We start from the raw sequence: 14,160 nt of genomic DNA, 5'->3' as shown, positions 1-14,160 counted from the left end.
GCGTGTGCGTGTGCGTGTGCGTGTGCGTGTGCGTGTGTGTGTGTGTGTGTGTGTGTGTGTGTGTGTGTGTGTTTGTGTGTTACTGGTAGTGATCATCGCTGTCAGCAGACTGGTTGTTTGTTTATGACCACGCTGATTCATGTGCTTATAAAGATGCTCTGTGATTCTCACAGAGCAGTCGCTCCACACAGGATCCATTCAGCCTCCACAAACGCACAAAAGCCGTCTCAACGGTTTTACAGTCGTTGGGTTCCTACTGACCCTTTGGCCAATTCTTAATAAGCTTGTGTACGTTTTTATGCTGAGTTATACGGGCACCTTGTTTAAGCTTCAGCAGCACTTATTTTGAAATCTCTTTTTATTAAACACAAAACAGAGATACATTCTTGGCTTAAGACACGGATTATTTTTTTCCCCCTTTTATTACATTTCCAATCCAATTTTGATGCCAAATACGTAAGGTATTAGTCACTACCGGATTTGAAGAATATGATGAAATGGATAGTGGGACTCTGGAGGTTACTAATGCTGGGAACGATGTTGAAAGGCATGAGATATTTTCAGCTTCACACCAAACATAATCTGATGACTGATACCAGTATAATATTTTCTGGCAATTAGTCGCCCAATAATATATTTGTAAATTTGGTAATCCCAAGCCCCCATCAGAGTGAAATTTTTGAAGAAATGTTTTATCAGTCCATATAAATTATGTAATAAACCTATCAATAGATTGAAAAATGACTTTGGCAAACAAATTGGAATACACTTTGAAGGAAAAGGTAAAGAAATCTAGGTAGAACATTCATTTTTATACAGTTAATTCTACCAACTAATGTCAAATTAATGGCAGTCCATCTATGAAAATCTGACTTTAGCCTATCCACCAACAGGGTGACGTTTTTAATGTAATTTCAGTAGTGACACTTGAAATGAGGATGTTTGGACAGATGTGAAGAGAATTAATGTGGAAAAAAAATGTTCATTAGTATCGTAGATGATCAGATATTGTCCAGCTCTTCTTACACATTCGGTTAAATGTTTGTTCAGTTATGTGCTGCTCCTTGCGTACTCGTTTTGGGCATCACGATGTCCATATCTGGACCGGAGAGAAGACTTGTCTCATTGTCCACCCCCCCCCCCAATCACATATTTGTTATAAACTTCTGATGAACCGCTCCAGCCGATGCCGTCAGTATTTTGGGCCCTAAAATGACCGCGACAGTCGGGTCAGCCGCCGACTATTATTCTGTGTTTAGATTATTACACAAATGTTTTTATTTAGGATTCCTCACATTCCACAATCGTGACATCAGAGCTTCGACTAAGAGCAGCTGGAACGTTGTGAGAAGAAGGAAATGGTCCGAGGTGCGTGCGTGCGTGCGTGCGTGCGTGCGTGCGTGCGTGCGTGCGTGCGTGCGTGCGTGCGTGCGTGCGTGTGTGTCAGCACTTCTGAGTCAGATTTGGGTTATTTTTTGTGCACTGATTTGTGATTCGGTGACGTCGACCAGGCTGTTTACTCTATGACATGCGGTGACACACTCAGACGCACGCATGCATGCAAACTTAACAGATTAGTTTCCCTCGTGTAATACACACACACACACTGCCAGGATGTTTGCATAGCTTCAGCCGGGCCCCCTGCTGACTTTGTTATAAGTTATTAACAAACCGGCGACATTGATTCCTCAGAGCTCTGCAGGTTCTCACCTCAGCCACACACACACACACACACACACACACACACACACACACACACACACACACACACACACACTGCTGTATTGTAGCTTGAGCTGTGTGTTTGACCTTCACGCTGCACACAAAAGACGGCCTTTACCTGCTCCCAGAGGGCCCCCCCCCCTCCAGCTCTCATCCTCCCTCCTCCCTCGGCGTCTGTAAGACGCTGAAGACTTGGCTGTTTTTTACCGATAGGAGTTTTCTGAAATACAATTACAGGTTGAAACATTTTTCTTTAATATGTTTGAGCTTAAAACTGTTGAAGTCAGAGCTTTGCAGCCGGAAAGTTTCATCCAGTAAGTAACACCCGTTCACTGTCCTGCTCCCTGTGCTGTAAAACAGCACGTTGCTTTATTATGGAGATTAATTAACAGCGAAGCAACTTCCATTTACACTTTCTGGTATGAAAAAGTTTAGTTTAGTTACTTAAACGCAGCGTATGTTAAAGCCTTCAAATCATTAAATCACCTGAACAGACTGTTAATGTCTTTAAATCAGCTGAACAGACTTTCATTTTCATTCATTTTATATCTAGTTTGGAAACATTGATATAAATTAAAGGAGCACAAATCGGTTAATTTATTTTTACATTTGTTTCTGTCATATCTGGTTACTTTAAGGTCTCACTGAATGTTCTTACTTTCCAATCAATCAATCAATCAATCGATCATGAAGCACTTTTAAAACCGCCACTTCTGACCAAAGTGCTCGAAGACGCTCAACAAGATTAAAACTTAGACTTTGTCCTGTAAGTGAACATTTACACAACATTTGACTGATGTGTAGGCGTGACGGTTAAAGACTTGGCGGCGTCATACTGAAACTCAAAAACGTGAGGAGGCTGGATACGAGAAACCCAAAAGGTCCAGTTTGAACTTGACTTGTTGCTGGTTTTCTTTCCAAAATCTCCATCTCTTACCCATAAAAGCAGCTGGAATCCAGCTCATTTCCTTATCTGCTGCTTTTCTGCTATATTTTACATCTGCGGTCTGGTTGAATTAATCTTGACATACTAGCCTCTGTTACTTCCTGTTTCCTTTTTGAAATCTCGGCTAGGACGGACTGTGATTGTGCCGGACGCTCACTGAAGCGTAGGAAATGTTCGTTCTCACCACAAGTAACGCTTCATTTAACTGAAAACCACTTCAAAGTTACGTGCTTTGTTGTTTTTGCCGAGGTGATAAACCTTAAAGGGGACCTATTATGGCATCTAATACCTATTTTATACAGGCCTTGAATGTCTTAAAAACAAGCTTTTGATTGTTTTTGCTAAATAAATTAATAGAAATTCAGCCTCTGAGCCCTGTCTTTATCTTCCCAGTCTCTAACCTCATTATCTATGCGGGATTCTGAGTAATAATAATAATAATAATACATTTTATTTATATAGCGCTTTTCTGGGCACTCAAAGACGCTTTACATTGAAACAAAACACATAATACAAATTACAATTACACAGGACAGTACAAAAGGACACAACATGAGACAGGACATTAATCACACATTAAAAGCAGTTCTGTAAAGGTGAGTTTTGAGATGGGATTTGAATGCTGGGAGGTCTGTACAGTCACGGATGTTTTTGGGGAGGGAGTTCCAGAGGGTGGGTGCAGCGATGGAGAAGGCCCTGTCGCCCCAGGTCCGGTGCTTGGTTCTGACTGGAAGGGACAGGAGGTTGGCGTCAGAGGAGCGGAGGCTGCGGGAGGGAGTGTAGTGGTGGAGCAGGTCGGTGAGGTAGCAGGGGGCCTGGTTGTGGAGGGCTTTGTGGGTGAGGAGAAGGATTTTGAAGTGGATCCGTTGAGGGATGGGGAGCCAGTGGAGCTTCTGGAGGACTGGGGTGATGTGGTCTCTGGAGCGGGTGTGGGTGAGCAGGCGGGCGGCAGAGTTTTGAATATATTGGAGTTTATTGAGGACCTTGGAAGTTGAACCGTAGAGGATGCTATTGCAGTAGTCGAGTCTTGAGGTGATGAAGGCGTGGATCAAGGTTTCAGCGGTAGAGAAGGAGAGTGATGGACGGAGACGGGCAATATTTTTCAGGTGGAAGAAAGCAGTCCTTGTGATGTGGTTGACATGGTGTTGGAAGGAGAGGTTACTGTCCAGGATAACTCCGAGGTTGCGGATGTGAGTGGAGGGAGACAGAATGGAGTTGTCCATGGTGAGGGTGAAGTTGTGAGCGGTTTTGGTGAGGGATTTTGGGCCGATGATGAGCATGTCCGATTTGTTGTAGTTGAGTTGGAGGAAGTTCGAGTGCATCCATGACTTGATTTCGGCGAGGCAGTTGGTCAGGGTAGAGTGGGTTGCAGAGGTGAGGGATTTGGTGGAGATGTACAGTTGGACGTCGTCGGCGTAGCAGTGGAAGTGGAGGCGGTGGCGGCGGATGATGTTGCCAAGGGGGAGCATGTAGAGGATGAAGAGTAGAGGACCAAGCACCGAACCCTGGGGGACGCCTTGTGACAGAGGGGCAGTGGAGGAGGAGCAGTTGTTGATGCTGATGAATTGATGTCTGTTGGTGAGATAGGATTTTAACCAGGAGAGGGCGGATCCGGTGATGTAGAGAGATGATTCCAGGCGGGAGAGGAGGATGGTGTGGCTGATGGTGTCAAAGGCTGCTGTGAGGTCCAGGAGAAGGAGAATGCTGAGGTTGCCGGAGTCGGAGGAGAGAAGGAGGTCATTGGTGACTTTGATGAGGGCTGTTTCTGTGCTGTGACGTGAGCGGAAACCAGATTGAAATGTTTCAAACAGATCATTGGAGGTGAGGTGGGTCTTGAGCTGAGTGGCGACGGCGCGTTCCAGAATTTTTGACAGGAAAGGGAGGTTGGAAATGGGCCGGAAGTTGTTCATGGTGTCAGGGTTGAGTCCAGGTTTTTTGAGGATGGGGGTGACAGCTGCCAGTTTGAGGGTGTCCGGGACTGATCCAGAGCTGAAGGAGGAGTTGACGATGTTGATGATGAGTGGGGAGATGGCTGGGAGACAGTTTTTTATGAATGTGGATGGGATGGGGTCCAGAGCACAGGAAGAGGTTTTCATGCCCATCATGACTGTTGAAAGAGACGCTGAAGACATGGGAGAGAAGTGAGACAGGGACTGAGAGGTGGAGGGGGGGGAAACAGGTGGGGAGGTGGAGGGGGTGGAGGAGGTGGTCAGGTTACTGTAGATGGTCTGGATTTTGGATTGAAAAAATGAGAGGAAGTCGTTGCACTTAGAGACTGTGAAGGAGTTGGAGATGTTGTCACTGGGTTTGAGAAGTTTGTTGATTGTGGAGAAGAGAGCCTTTGGGTTGGAGGAGTCGGAATGAATGATGTTGGAGAAGTAGGTGGAGCGAGCTGAGTTGAGGGCATCCTTGTATTGGTGGAGATGATCAGTGTAGGCGAGTTGGTGAACAGTTAATCCAGATTTCTTGCAGAGTCGCTCGAGTTGACGTTTACGGGATTTCAGTTTGCGGAGTTCAGGGGTGTACCAGGGTGCTGAGCGTGCGAAAGAGACTGTTTTGGTTTTGATGGGAGCCAGTTGATCAAGACAGGAGGAGAGTGTATGATTGTAGTAATCCACGAGGTCCGAGGGGTTGTCGGGTGACGGGGGAGGGGAGGCGGACATCTGAGTGGCGAGAGAGGCTGAGAGGGCAGAGGGGGAGATGGATCTGATGTTGCGGAAGGATATTTTGCGTGCTTCTTTGGGAGTGGGGATGGGGATGTTGATGTCCATGATGATTGCCAGGTGATCAGACACGTGGAGGTTGAGGCTGGAGAGCTGATTTATTGTGAGGCCAGTGGAGCAGACGAGATCGAGGGTGTGGCCGCGGGCGTGAGTGGGGAAGTCGACGTGTTGAGTGAAGTTGAGGCAGTGTAGCAGGTCCAGGAATTCAGCAGCAGGTTTACAGTTAGGATCGTTGATGTGGAAGTTGAAATCACCCAGGAGGAGAACAGAGGGAGAGATGGAGCAGAGCTGGGTCAGAAAATCCGAGAGATCCGAGAGAAAGGAGGGGTTTGGTTTGGGGGGGCGATAAATGACGGCGGTGACAAGAGGAGTGGGGCCAGGTAGTTTGAAGGCAGTGTGTTCAAATGAAGGAATGACAGGAATGGGGATGGAGGTTGCTTTAATGTCCTTTCTGTATATTGCTGCAACACCGCCCCCCCGCCCCTCAGCACGAGCTTGTTCCATGTAGGTGAAGTTGGGGGGAGTGGCCTGATTTAGTGAGAAATAGTCCAGGGGTTTGTGCCAGGTTTCTGTTAGACAGAGGAAATCCAGATTATTGTCCGTTATAAATTCATTCAGCAGCAGGCTTTTGTTGTTGAGTGAGCGGGTGTTGAACAGAGCCAGTTTCAGGTGGTGTTGCTTGGTGATTGGCTGAGAGGACTGAGGAAGTGGACGGAGATTGGACAGATTCTGTTTGTTGTGATGACGTAACGAAGTTGCAGGACGGCAGGAAGACCAGAAGGAAGGAATGGAGTTTGGCGACGTGAAGTTGTAGGAAAACATGCGTCCTGAGCGGCTGTGTGGAGGATGGTTTTGCCAGAGTGGACCAGGTGTCGGGCGCGGGTGGTGGGCCGCGGCGGAGTGGAGCGGCGGCATGGTCCCGGTCGAGAGCGGTAGCTGGAAGCTAACGAGAGCTAGCGTCGAGGAGCCGAGGGTCCGGGTGTAGAGGAGCGACGAGAACCCCAGGAATATCCACAGGATTAGCCACAGCATGCTACATCCAGCAGGTAAGCTTGTTGAGGTGGAGATGGTGGTGGTCGCGAGGGCTCCAAGAGGAGCCCGCAGCGGAGAGAAGACAGTTGCGGTGTACACGGGAGAAGTAAAAGTTGTATCAAAACTTACCGGCAGAGGCCCAAATACTGGGCCTGCTGCGTTGGAAATGCTTCGGTAAGTTTGACGTGAGCGGGTGCCAGGGATAGACAGACCACGGTTCTGCTGCGGTGTCAGGAGGACCAGAGGTTCTGCTGCGGTGTCAGGAGGACCAGAGGTCAGAGTGGGCGGGGCTATGATAATGAGGCACTGTGCTGATTGGCTGCCTGAATGACGCGATACACCGCTATGGAAAAATGATGGAAGCTCCGGCCGGCGGAGTTAGTTGTGGCCGTGGTTTCACGCATCGGAGGCCAACCTATGTAAATCGCTCCCGTCGACTTACGTAAAGATGGGCGCAGAATCTGAACGGCTCGTAGAAGCTACATCACACTGGAAACGTGTTTTTCATAATAGGTCCCCTTTAAATTCAGCACCTTTTGAGGAGGCGGAGTCAGTTCGACCCCGGGGACCCGCCCCAAACCGCAGGCTGCTTACGTTGCTCCGGCACGTCTTCCGACCTCAGTCCCAGGCCCGGATAAGTGAGGAGGGTTGCGTTCAGATGGGTAATCAATATAAAACCCAACCCTGATCAATATGAGGAACCAAACTACCGAAGTTCTGGGGACTTTTCTTCTCTCGGGAGCTGAAACTTCGGCCTCATAGACATCAGTCCTCCTCGTTTCAGCAGCGGAGGACGCCGCTCCCTGGTTCACGCAGAGTTCACTTAGTTGATGATGAGTCATAAAAACCTCCAGTTTTTAGCCCCGCCCACAACTCACAGCACATACAGACTGAATGAGTCAGCAGTTTTCTGATGTAAGGATGCTGAATCATCTTCTGGGGTCAGAGAGGTGCTGATAATGATTGATCGCTCGTTTCTAAAATAACCAGCAGATTATTTACTTAACTCCAACTGTAAATATGGGTGTGACGTTTCTTTACGGGGTAAAAATAAACCAGGGAAATAAAAATAACCAAAATCACCTGCAGTTAAATAAAAGGGATAAGTGGTCCTGGTGTCATTGAGAGGAACCTTCGACCGTCCAATAAGCATTTTAGTCAGAATTGTCCAGGACCATTTTAGTCTAGTTTTAGTCAAAGATTGTATTCAGCAAAACCCATTTTACAATTCAAAACAAGTTTTTGTAATTATTATATTATCGTTACCTTATAGACTCAATAATACATTCATTCCAGATACAGAAGACTCTAATTTGAGTTTACAACATATTTATTTTTTCCTGTGATTTTGTGGCCGCGACTGGGATTGAGGGACGGACCAAACGCTTATTTAACACGCCATCTCAGTGGATATTATCAAGATTTTCTCTTCTCACTCGCTGTTTCTAGGCTTTTGGGGGATATTTTAACCTACAATCTCACTCCTTTTTTTTAAAAAAAAAAAGAAAAAAAAGCTGCATATCTGTGAAGTTAATTGGGGGAAAAAATTGCATTTTTCATTTCGAAAGAGGTTCATGTGGTCTGACGAGTCTAGATGTCGCTGTTCCGGGGTGATGCACCCATCATGCCTGGTGTCTTTGTTTTTGTCAGCCTGTTTCAATTTTAGTTTTAGTCTAGTCTTTGGGTCGAGCTATCATTTTAGTTTTTATTAGTTTTAGTCACGTTCATTCTCCTTTTAGTCGTGTCAAGTTTCAGTCGATTAAAAGTCTGAGCATGTTAGTCTTATTTTAGTCAGAATTGTCCAGGACCATTTTAGTCTCGTTTTAGTCTTAGTTTTTAGTTAATAAAATTGTATTTAGCCAAACCAATTTTACAATACAAACAAGGTTATCTTATTATTATATTATTGTTACCTTATAGACTCAAGAATACATTCATTCCAGATACAGAAGACTCTAATTTGAGTTTACAACATATTTATTTTTCCGCATTTCTCCCCATCTTTTTCTTTTTCGACGACACATTGGGTTTTCTTTTCCACGTCTATGTAGGAAAGTGTATCCAAAGATGGTCTCTTCTTCTTCTCCCAGCCCCAGAGAAGATCCCCGCGTGCCCGGCCATCGGCCCCTTTCTCTATTTAACTTAGTTTTTAATTGACGTGAACCTAGAGCTCTGCGTTAACGGCATCAGCCTCTAATCTGCAGCTGCATCTTCTGGATCTGATTCCCCGCGGGCCGCGACTGGGATTGAGGACGTGACGTCACCCAGCAGCAGAACTAAACCAGAGGAAACTACTTAAAAAATGGATATTGAGGATCTTTGTTATAATATTTCGGTCAATGAAAATGAAGAATCATTTTAGCAGAGTTTTTATTTTGTAATCTGCATTTTACTCTCGTTTTTATTCCTCTACAATATTTCATTATATATTTTATTATCGTTATCGTCACATGACCAGCATTTTCGTTGCGTCTCGTCTCGTTTTCCTCAGGTGATAAAGGTTCGTTGATGACGATATTTAGACAGAATTTTCATTGACGAAAGCAACTTTAGTGCGGGGCGTCTTGAATCTGCAGGTACGATGAAAATCTCAAGACCACCCGGAGACAAACGTGCTACCCGGTCTCAGTTGCAGGAACCGGGATAGTGACCCAAAACACTCGGAACTCGGAACCAAACATCGGACTGTTCTGAAGTGTCCTCCTGATCTGAATCCTGTTGAACGACCTGAAACATGCCGTCTGGAGAAGAACCTCCTCAGACGCTCTCTGTTGGTGCAACAGGTCTAAATGTGGCAGGGCTGTTTAGCCTGTGCAGGTCCAGTAAAACTGGTCGGACCGGGGCAGCGTCAGATTACCCACAATCCACTCCTGTCCCCCTTCCCTCCGGCCTCCTCGGAGGCCTCGTAGTGCACGTGTCGCGTAGCAGCCGGCGCTCACGTACGCAGACTTGGCCGTCGCTGCGGCGATGAGCTGGTTTCTAGACGCGCTGACATGTCGTACTTGGCGGCGAGCTGTCAGCACGCACGTGTGATTGTTCTGGTCCTGGTGTTTGTTTGCCTCTCAGTGTCTTGGTGATGGAGCGCTGGAGACATTCGTAGACGCCGACGGGGCAGCGAGCAGGCGTGAAGTCTGTAAACTGATGGATGGAGACGGTGACAGATTGTATTGTGTGTGTGTGTGTGTGTGTGTGTGTGTGTGTGTGTGTGTGTGTGTGTGTATGTATGTATGTATGTATGTATGTATGTATGTATGTATGTATATATATATATATATATATATATATATATATATATATATATATATATATATATATATTAACCAAGCGCCAACGTTTCAGCTTCTGGCTTGAAGCTAGGGCTGGGCGATATATCGAGATTTTAATATATATCGATATATTTTCAAACGCGATATGGTACGAGACAATATCGTTTATATCGATTTAATTTTTTTTTTTTTTTTTTTTTTTTATGATTTTGATATAGCTTATTTTGTGACAAATTGACTTGAATGTTTTATTTGAGATTTGCACAAATGTTTTGTTATTTGCACAACTGTCAACCTCAGTGGAAAAGTCTGCCTGTTACTGTCTACATTGTATTAATTGCACAGTGTATTTTAATTTAATTGTTATGCAGGAAAGGGATATTTGTATTATTTTATTCAAGAAGCATTTTTATTCTATATATGCAGGCAGTTTATTTTTATTTCATTTGTTTTATACATTTTGATATTGTGCAGATCTCTGTTAATAAAGGAACCTGTGTGACATTTGGCACGAGGCTTTGTATTAAAACTGACTGTTTTTTTAAGGGTTTGCCTCAGAAAAAAATGAAGCTAACAGAGATGCTATGCTATAATGCTTTGGGGAAACCCCAATTATGGCACAGAAAAAATATCGAGATATATATCGAGTATCGCCATTCAGCTAGAAAATATCGAGATATGACTTTTGGTCCATATCGCCCAGCCCTACTTGAAGCCAAAGCTAGTTGGGAACGCTACAGATCCTCGCTCGACCACTAGAGGCTCTAAAAGCGAGTCAGTCTCCGACCTAACTAACCTCTAACCTCTGAACACGAGGGACAAAATAAACCTGTAGAGGTTTTTGCACTGATTTATAGAGTTTTGACTCATTTTACCTCTGTTTTTATTTCAAATTTGATATAATGATCTAATTATTATGACTATTGCCTGAGAGCCAATCAAATGTTGAGGTGCAAACTCCAATGACAACAAAGAGTCAGTCTGTCTGTTGTGCCTTTAACTAGAAATTAAAGTAAAAACAATAATCTAATCAGTAAATACATTCAAGGAACTTTTTTGTTTATTTTTCTGAAAGTATTAGAGAGTAAAAGCACTACAAACTCCATAAATAGGTAAAATTAAAGATAATTTATTCAAAATGTGCTAATCGATGTATGCTGGACATTTCAGTTCACCTGGAACCGGACGAGTTTCCATTCATTTGGCTTCAGCACCAAAAACAGGATATAAAATAAACACGAATCCCTTTTTTATGGGAGAATTTCAACGGCTGCAAATACGCGTTCAGCTGCCTGATTATTGTCATGAAGAGAGAGGTGATGAAGAGGCCATGCACATCACGCATCAGCCCTGGCCCTAAAGGCATGACGGTGCACATTTTTCACCTGGACAAACACAATCGGACAGCAACCCCGAAGCATCCGAGGCATCCCAAACACGTCTCTCTGTCGCCGTCCGAGGGGTCGCTGAGGGTTTCGTTCAGGCCGGGTCGGAGCAGAAATGACGGCATCGGCTCTTTATTCTGACACTGATGGTTCTTTTACTTTCAGTGTGGAAATATTGATTTTATTTCTGTTTCTGAGTTATTTTGAGAAGAGAAACATTCCTACTTGTACTTCAGCGTCTGAAGTGAGCCCAAGATCAAAAACACAATCTTGGCTGGACTGTTTCAAAGCTCACATGAAGTTGGCTGGTTGACAACGCAGATGCATCAGAAAGTAGTCACTAGCGGTTGCCATGGAGCTGCCGTCTGAAACCTCCATACTGATCCATAAATTCTGTCCATGGAGACTAAAACTGTTGCCCCCCCAAACTATCGGTGCCTCCGAAATGCCATACTAAACAGTATATACTCAAAAAGTATACTTAAGTTCGGCACACTTTTGATTAAATATCAGTAGTATGCATTAATTCGGACATACTACTCAGAGCGCACACGGCACTTCCTGCCGTTGGGAGGGGGAGTTGTTACCATGGTAACAACTCCTGTCACAGCAGCAGTAGCAGCACCGCTCCGCTCTTTCCCGTTTATCCTGGCCGAAACAAGATGACATTCCTTTTTTTTTTTTTTTTAATCTCACGTACTGCTTTTGCATACTCATTAGGGTGGAAGTATGGAATTTCGGATGCAGCCCGTGTTTATCTCAGCTGTAGCTTTTGTAGTTCCCTTTTCTAGCCAGCCACCTAGTGGTCCCTCGAGGAACTGCATGTTTCCTGGACCTCTGACCTCAGAACCAGCTCTGGAACCGGTTTGGTGGAAAAGGGGTACGTGTTGGCATCTGATAAGTGAAGAGGATGCGACCCGGTTATTTTTGTCCGAAGCTCGTCAAAAAACACTTCATTAAATGCTCCAGAAATTGTGCTGAAAAGAGACGGCCCGCTACGTCTTCTAGTACCACTTCCTCACACTAGAGGTGCCTTTCATCGTGTCTTTTACGTCTTGTATTGATAAAGTGTCTTTTTACAAGTTAAAAGTGCTAATTTCACCTATAACACAGCAGTATTGCTAGGATTTCTTCTCCCGTTTCTTATTTTTATGAGGGCATGATGCTATTCTGGGGCTGTTGTTGTAACACAGTTGGCTGACGACCTCCTCGACTCGTTAACGCACTGACGCGCTGGAACATCGGCGTGATAAACACTTGGCAGCACGACTTCATAAAACTGGACCCATCGGCAGGGTTACAATCCCACAAACGGCAGTTAATCAGAGAGATGCGTCTCGTTAACGTAACCTTCGAGATGGGACCTTAATTAAAGCGGCCCTAAATTGCCGCGCTGTCAGACACCGAGTGGTCGGAGCGCCGCCCCGCTGGACGGCGTGGATTAACTGTGCCTTGTTGTTGCTGCAGTTCACACATTCCTGCAGGCCGAACAGGGCCAACTCTCCCTGCCAACACAGGCCTCCTTACCCCCCCGTCCTTCCTCTCATCCCTCAGATCTGAGTGTTGCAGAGGACCTGCAGCGAGCGCGAGACCCGTCTGTGTCCGCCGCATTGCCCCGCCCCCCCCACAGACGCAGCTTCTGCCAGAAGCGAGTTCCCATTGGAGTCTGATCGCAGCCAAAATAAACACGTCCCCCCCAGAGAACATCCCCAGCAGTCACCGTGTCATCTGGCTGAACGTGGGGTTGCACCCCCCTCTAGTGGCCAAATGGTGTACTTTTATACAAACTAATGGTGCTTTTCCACTAGTACCTACTCAGCCCGACTCGACTCGCCTCAGTTTGGCGCTTTTCCACTAGGGATCTAACGTGCCGAGTAGATACGTTTTCTGTATCTATTCTGCCGAGGTTCTAAGCGGGCTGAGTCGGGCTGTATCTGACGTCATCACACTACATCGGCGGTTGGCCAATCAGATCAGTCTGAGTCAGGATGTGACATCATTTCAAGAGCGACTCGCTGCTTGAAGCCTTCTCTCCCTCCGTTGTTTTAATTTTATATTGAATACGAGCCACAGAGCAAGCAGCAGATAAATCATGTTCTCCGTCTTTGGCGTTGTGAGAAAGTGAGCAACCCCTCCCCTTCTCACCGTCACCTGACTTTTTTAATATGTGTGTGGCAGAGTGGAGGATTGGGCGTGGTCTGCAGGGGAGCAGCACACAGGTGGGCCTGGTTCTGCTGATTGGGCACACCTGTGCTAGGGCTGGGCGATTTTGGACAAAAAAAAAATCCTGATTTTTTTTCTCTGAAAACCCGATTTTCGATTTCGATATTTTTTGGTAAAACTATAAAAGACAATGGAATAAATTGTTTCAAATATTTTATCTTCATTTTTAAAGAAAAATAGCAAATAAATTTCCCTATTGGGAATTAAGTGCAATTGAAAGATACTGTAAATCCTCCTTGAGTTTAGTAAAGTGACAACATTTACAATTTTCTTGACCAAAAAAAGATGACTAGACGAGCTCTGTCTGTAAAAAGCTGCAAAAAAGCTGCAAAAAAGCTGCAAAAAAAGAAAATCGATTTTCCAATTTTCCTTTTTTTAACATCGATTGTGATTAATAAATCCGATTTAGATTTAAAATCGATTAATCGCACAGCCCTAACCTGTGCCCAATCAACCTCTCCTTGCCTGGCTTCATAAACGGCGGCTGCACACCAGAAAAGGGTTCTGCTGAGTGGAGGTAGCTTGATGTGAGGCCAAGGTGGAGGATTGTGCCATTTTTTTAGAATACTGATTTTGCACTCCGCCTGTATGTCTGTGTTTTTTTACATGAAATAAAAAGCCTTTTTTTTTGGCATTCCTCGCTCTGCGTGTTCTCCTTTCCACCTCATCACTCAGGTCCAGTTTGCCTTATGCCTTTTTACGAGGGGAGAGGCCGCTCCAGTCCCTCACAGGCGTCTGTCTTCTTCGTTTGTGTTGCACAATCGAGTACGTCACAGCAGCTTCGCTCCAACCTGCGTACTTCTGATCCGGGTATGGAAAAGAAACAAGGGCAAGTTGAGCCGATTCGAGTCGGGCTGAGTAGG

The 14,160-nt window shown here is 45.3% G+C and overlaps 1 protein-coding gene across 2 annotated transcripts in view; it reads left to right on the top strand.

Moving 5' to 3' along the window:
- The window catches only part of LOC133451501 (metal transporter CNNM4), a 66,617-nt gene that overhangs the window by 35,638 nt on the left and 16,819 nt on the right, over positions 1–14,160 (top strand). The gene's annotated exons all lie outside the window — the stretch shown is intronic.

The sequence above is a fragment of the Cololabis saira genome, chromosome 9 (genome assembly GCF_033807715.1).
Source record: "Cololabis saira isolate AMF1-May2022 chromosome 9, fColSai1.1, whole genome shotgun sequence".
NCBI classification, from domain to species: Eukaryota; Metazoa; Chordata; class Actinopteri; order Beloniformes; family Belonidae; genus Cololabis; species Cololabis saira.
This window is presented reverse-complemented; position numbering and strand designations above follow the sequence as displayed.